At 34.5% G+C, this 7,327-nt stretch overlaps 1 pseudogene; it reads right to left on the bottom strand.

The window, feature by feature from the left end:
* LOC110098231 overlaps nucleotides 1-7,327 on the bottom strand; it is a 26,335-nt pseudogene that overhangs the window by 16,429 nt on the left and 2,579 nt on the right.

Genomic DNA, 7,327 nt, shown 5'->3' with positions numbered 1-7,327 from the left:
CTTGGCAGAACTCTAGCGTCAGTTGATGGTCTGGCGGAGTTTAGGGCCTCAAGTAGTGTCTGGCAAAGGCGAAGACCTCAAGTGGTTGTCCGGTGAAGGTGAGGGCCTCAAGTTGTGGTCCGGCGAAGGCGAGGGCCTCAGGTGGTGGTCCGGCGAAGGTGAGGGCCTCAGGTGGTGGTCCGGCGAACTAAGGCGGTGGTTGAGGAGGAGCTTCTTCATTCTCTTCCTTCTCTTATTCCTTCTTCTCTTCTTCCTTGGATCCCCTTTCAAGAGAAATGATGGGTCTATTTATAGATTTATGGAGTGGCTTAGCCCGTAAATATATGAGAGATCAAGGACAAATGGGGAGTGGTTGGATGGATGGCCGATGTTGAATCCCTTGATCATGGACTATTTGATGGACATTTGAATGTCTTAGTGATGTTAGAATTTAGTGATCTTGGGCTCGTTGGATTCGTCTCGTCGAGCCGCTCGATTCGACTATAAGCACTTTATGTTTGGAAACCATTTATTAATCCAAATTGTGGTTCAAACCTTCCAACAATGCTTCTAACCCTTGATTTGGACCCGTTTGGGCTCGAATTGGGTTGGATTTGTGTCATTGGGTTTGTATTCTTGTGATGCTAAGTTTGACTATAAGTTTGCTGAAATTGGAGTTCGGATGATCCCAATTTTAATTTCAGAAGTTTCCAACTTGATTTTGCATTGAGATTCATGCCCGATCAAGATAATTTTTTTATGACATATCAAGATCAAAGATTTACTAGTTTTTGCAAGGTTACAACAGCATAACAAACTTTCACAAAACGTTAATACCCGTAGGCCTATGGGAAGTTGTAAGAAATTTTATTTATACGATTAAGAATGTTGCTAACTCTTAGGTTTTGTTTGGGATAGATTTTTTACTGTTTCTTAAAACAGCTTTTTAATATAAAAATTTAATTTTTGTACTATAAAATTGCTCAAAGAAGTTGTAGGAAAGCAGTCCCAAACAAAGTCTTAGCCTTACTTCAAAGATATTCTGTACTTAGGTGGATTTTTGGAAGAACATAGATTTCATTTTTAATTAATTAAATTGATCAAGATATTAATTCAATTGATAAATTAAAATGATTTAACAATTAATTTAAAATCCAATTAAAATTCAATTAAAACTTTAATTAAAAAATAAATATATAAAAAAAAAACTTGTTTAAAATCAGAAGCTTTCTAAATTATTAAAATCAACTAAACTTAAATAATATAAATAGCATGAATTTAAAAATATAAATTTAAATGATCAATTAAAACACAAATTAATTAATCAAGTTAATTAACCACTTAAAAAAAAAGAAATTTAACAATTAAAATCCAATCACTTTAAAACAAACTCTCACTTAAATCAATTAAGAATCCCAACTTAATTTAAGTAATTAAGTAATTTTAAATATACATTAACTTTAAAATACAATTAAAGAACTGAGCAATTTAAGATTTAACTTTAAATAAAATTAAAACCTAATCAATTAATCTAATTAATGCAATTAAAATTAAAAAAATGCATGAAATAAATTATTTTCCACTATAAAACCTAAGTACATACTACAAATAGCTCTCCAAATAACTCAAATAGCTCTCCAATTGAGCAGCTCAAATATACAACAACTCTCAAAACAAAACTCAAACACTCTCAGACTCTCAACATGGCTCCTGCAGTTACATGAGAGCTCTTTAATCTGCTGGCTATGAGTACCTACAAGCAAACAGACATAAGCTAGACCATCATTAAACAAGATTAAATTATTGTTAAAAGTAGTAAACTAATGACTGCATGAAAAGAATGTGGAGCAACGGATTATTGTAGTAAAAAAATAAACTACAAACACAAAATAAGACACTAACACTGAGTCAAAGGGAGTAAAGTGTCTAAACCTATGCCCTAGCTAATCTGAATCCTATAAGTTATTTCTAATTGAAGTAGTAAATCCTATCGACAATTCTTTCACTAAATATATATTGATTAAGTGAAGAAATACATTCATAAAATTCTCTCGGCTACTTTCAATGGAAGCCGTAAGTTCAACCTGTAAGTGTAATAGCTATGAAGCAACTTAATTCTAGACACCTCGCTGGGCATATTAGTCTATAGCCTATATGGGCAACTTACAAGCGAAGTAGTAACACACACGTGTTAGGGAACTTCTAAGAAAACGACCCTATATCCAAAAATCAAACCCCTGTGGGCAGCCTTATTTATAAGAAATAGGTTGTAAAACCCACCACCAATAACTTTAAAATGAAAGCCGTAAGTCTGACTTTAAGGGAAATCTTTAGGCAAAAATAGCCTAACCCTCAATCCCTAATTAACATGCCGACCACTTCTAATAGAAGCCATAAATTTGACCTCTGAATGGAAATGTTTATATAATAACATAATACTAGACCCCTTACTCGGGCATCCTAGTCTATAGGGCTAGGTTGTAAGACCCAATATACGGGCTACTTAGCTTAGCTTACATGTTTAGGTCATAAGACATGTCGTTATTCAACTTCTAAGGAAACCATAAGAGCTATCCAATTTAAAATCCTCGAGCCACCTCAATAGAGGTTGTAAGACATACTATTATGGCTACTTTCAAATGAAAGTCGTAAGCCTCTATCCAAATCTAATCACACGGGCAACACCTAATTGGAGTCGGAAGCCCCAAAATAAACAAATTAGCTGGCAACTTCTAAGGAAGACATAAGCCCCAACCCAAACTAAATTAAATTAAAATTCATGCACATCTCCACTTCAGTCTACTCAATATCTCTGAGAGAATTCAACAAATAGTTGCAAATTAGATTCCCCGGACACTACAATAAATTGTTATTAATGTTGGTAGACTGAACTCATGGTAAACCCGGGATAATGGAACCATGAGATCTTGATCGAGTGCACCTTCATCCCCATAACTAACTCTAAAACTTTATTGCACTTTATCACATTCATTGCACGAAGCTAAGTGAATTTCATCCTTAATCAAGAGTGTTTTTTATTGTGTTAAGAGAGGTAATTAAATATGAGGGCTTGAGCTCATAGGAAGTAGAACTCATATCTAAATAAACACTGACATTATTTTTAGGGAAAATTTGGTTAAATATTAAACTCAATCTACCTCCAAAAAAGTAAAGGGGATCCCTAAGCTCACGAGAGCGAGGTTCGTACCTATCAAAAGATTTTTCTATAGCGATCAAAATTTTGAGGATGAGAAAGAGGCAGAGGAAGGGGAGGAAAACAAGATGGAGATGTCGACTATGAAATGTTTCTGTAAAACTACTGATGAAGCCTTTCCAGCGAACGCAAATACAACGTATTTGTAGTGGCTTCAAAACTGCTGCAAAAAAATTAATATGCGTTTAAACCGCCGCAGTATGTCTTAAAAAGTACTCCGAAAGACTGATTTAGGGTGTTGTCATAAAAAGTATGTCTTAACATAATACTGATTTAAACCGCCGCAGTTCTTTTTTGGCCCTGCGGATGATGCTCACGTTTTCTCTAACTCATTGGAATCGAGTTCTTCTAATGTAGGATACACTTGATGCAGTGCATTCTATGAAAACCGTCAGTATATCATATCGTTAGAGATCATAAATTCAACATTTACTTATGTTGTGTGAGCTTACGAGTAAATTCACTCTGAATTATTAACTTGAAACCGCAGATAGTGCACAAATATCCTTCTTTTTGAACTAGCATCCCTTGGAATACGCATTTCCAAACTACATACACTTAATGCTACAAAACTTACAAAAAGATGAAATAGATAAATTGGAATCTCAAATACTTAGCTTAATATTTCTAATACAAAGATTACTAAGCAAACATAGGATAACTCCTACATTCTGTTAATTGCTCTAAAAGTAAGCAAAATGAAAAGCTTGCTTCTGAATACAAAAAACAGTAGGCAAACTCTATCAGCCAATCAACTCTGCGATAGAAACTTCTGCTCCTAATTGCTCTCATTACTTGACTACCACTGGTACTAAGCTTAATTTCAACCTGCAAAATTATAAATCAATTAGAAGACATATAAATCAACTACTTCCAATCACTATACTTTAACCTATCAGGTATAATGGTTTTGTTGATTTATTAGAAGTTCTCATGCCAAGATTTATTTAGCTATGACTTTTTAGAACATACTTGCCTTCTTTTACTGCAACAAAATCAAATCTACATCAAGTTTTACTCAATTTGACCGTTGCTTGGCCCATTTGAATATTCATTAGAAAATTTTATCAAAATATCACTTCTATTTAACACAAAATGCAAAATATATTTAAAAGACATAAATATCTGCCACGAGCGGTCTCCGTTTGAGCGAATGGGAAAACGAAAGCAGTGCTCGAGGTCGTGTGTCGTGAGTCGCGAGAGAGGAGCAAAGGGAAAACAAAGCAGACCGTTTGGGTCGAGGGATAGCAAGCCGTTTGGGGACGGTCTACATTTGGGCTCGTGCACGTGGAGGTCAAACCAGTTCGAGGTCACGATTTGCGAGAGAGGAGCGAAGGAAAAACAAAGCATGCTCCACAGGTGGAGGAGAAAACGAAACAGTAAAGGGGAAAACTAAGCAGCGACCAAGGAACCCAATAAAAATCTTAGGGCTATTATAAACTTAGATTACTATAATACTACCAAGCAAAAATATTTGGGATATTAATATGTCCTAAATAAGCAAAAGTATATTTAATAAAATGAAAATTATATTAGAACACATAAATATGAACGAAAAAAAATGCAAGGAGAACTGAACATTAGAATTAGTATGTAGTACTCGATATCTTTTAAATATGTATGAGAATTTTATCGTAATTTTTATGTTAATGTTTATCTTTAAAAAGAAAATAATTATATCAAAAATATTTTAATTTCTGAAAAATAATGTGTTTCTAAATTATTATTTCTTAATTATTTATAATAAAATTTTACACTTAAATGTTTAAAATTACTCATAAATGTTTTAAATAAAAAACTTATATGGTGGAAGATCGAACATGTGACGCCAATATTGGCGTGGCACTGTTCAGATATATAGTAATTAGCAATATAAATTGATTTATCTCTTGATGTTGAGTACCCACCCATACCCATCCACAAGGTCATGTGCATACCCATACTCACCCATACCCAATGGGTATGGATGGGTATATGGGTGGATGTGGATATGGGTACCCAATGCAAAGTTCTGCTTTCTATCAATTGCTTTAAGCATGCACTTATCAAATAGGTAGCATTGGTAGTTACCATCCTCCCATCAATTCGGTGTCTAATCATGACAACCCTCTCGGCAATAGCAGGGTCTGCAAAGGCCACAAATCCAAAACCCCTAGCACGGCCAGTTTTTCGATCCTTCATGATCACCGCCTCTACAACCTCCCCAAATTTCTCGAAATATTGCCGAAGGCAATCCTCATTTGTGTCCCACGAAATCCCTCCAATGAAAACCTTCCCGAGATCCGGTTCCATTCTTCCTCCTGCAATCCCTATCAAAATATTCCAATCAAACAATAAGAAATACATAAATTATTCTTGAAATCACCATCACAATCGCAACAAAGTCAATCCAATTTAAAATTTTATATTTTCTACATCTAATAGATTTTGTTAATTCCTAATCAAACACTCAATAAAGAACAAATAACATAAACCTAATAACAAACAAACCGCATGGTCTGAAACGAATTGGAAAGAAGTGAAAAAGAGGAAGCGTCATCATAAATCAATCGATAAATGACAGATCCTGATCGAATCGAGTAAGTAATGGAAGTCCAAGGAGATCGTATTGGCCGGCGGTAAAAAGCTCACCGTGCGATTCAAAGTCCGCCGTAGGATAGGAGCACGACGGAATATCCTCCCCTCTCATACCTCTAAGATCTGCAAGTCGACATTGGGATTTAACAGAAGCTCCTCCTCCCCATCTTTGCCCCTTCATCTCTCTCTCTGTGTCTGCCTCTCCTTTTATAGCTTTCAGAGGTCTCTTCTTCAATTTCCTCCGCTAGATTCAATCAACGAAGAAAATGGAGCGGAATTTCAATTTTAGTAAAAGGTACCTATTTTATTTATTTTTTTAATAAAAAATACATATGATGACTAAGCATTCTTTATGTTGTGCGGCTGAGAGTGAATAAATAAGAAAATTAAAAAGCTTTAATAACTAACTATCAATTTCTTCTAAATTTAGATATGTAAATACTTAAAATTGTTTTGTATATGTGTATGTAAATTCCTTTTAAGAAATCTATTAATAATTTGTAGGTGGTTTTTTTAATAATGATAATGTTAAATTTAGTAAAAGGTTCCAATTCTAAATTTTCAGAACTAATCGTACTGTACGATGTCGTCATCATATGTACACCATCCAGAGACGAAAATATGGGGTCCCTCTTCGTCCCGATGAAGTTGAAAAATTTTTTAAACTGTTTGTACAGTCTGTTCGTACTAAATGTTCATCGTGTACAAAGTCATTTTGTACAGATTCATAACAGGTTCGTACGCAACAATTTTTGAACTATTTGTATGTATGAACATATGATCGTATTGTATGATCCTACATGCTCAAAATTGAATATTTCAATTTTTTGGATGATTTTTTTGTGTCTTACATATAAAAGGTTTTTTAAAATTGACATGAAAAGAGTCATTCTTCGTGATTTTTTAAGAGCAAGTGAAAGAGTGCATTTGGGAAATTGTTTGAGAGAGATTTCTTGCAGGAGAAGTGTGAAGGGTTCACAAGGTTACTCAAATGTAAGGATCTCTTTGTATTTTTGGTTGCAACTCTTCTTTTCTTCTTTCCAGTTGCTCGAGGGAAGATCTTTGAAGTAAGACGACGGTATTCTGCCGACACTTGGAGGTTGTGAATAGATGACGGTTCTTTACCGACACTTTGAGAGTCTGAAAGAACGACAATTCTCTACTGAATTGGGGATTGATGAAAGAGAGCCTTTTTAAAGTCTTCTCTGCCTTATTGTGGGGGGGAAAGGAGAGTCACTTTGGTAATAGTATAATACCTGAAGAGGGAGTCTTCAGGGAGTGGATGTAGGTCGTGTTTGACCAAACCACTATAAATCTTTGTGTCTTTTAAATTTCCGTATTTATTTCCTGCAATTTGGTTTATTGTGATTTAAAAGCTAATTTTAGTTTAAAATCAAATTACTGTAATATTTAAAATGATTTTCTATTTAAAAAATTTAAGAGAATTTTTAAATTACCAATTCACCCCTTCCCTTCCTCTTAATTAGCCCTTGGGACAGCAGCTTATGTTTAACGACTTATACGGAATCAACAAAGGTCTTAGGTATGATGATGGCT

Source organism: Dendrobium catenatum, unplaced genomic scaffold (assembly GCF_001605985.2).
Source record: "Dendrobium catenatum unplaced genomic scaffold, ASM160598v2 fragScaff_scaffold_1061, whole genome shotgun sequence".
Classification (NCBI taxonomy): domain Eukaryota; kingdom Viridiplantae; phylum Streptophyta; class Magnoliopsida; order Asparagales; family Orchidaceae; genus Dendrobium; species Dendrobium catenatum.
This window is presented reverse-complemented; position numbering and strand designations above follow the sequence as displayed.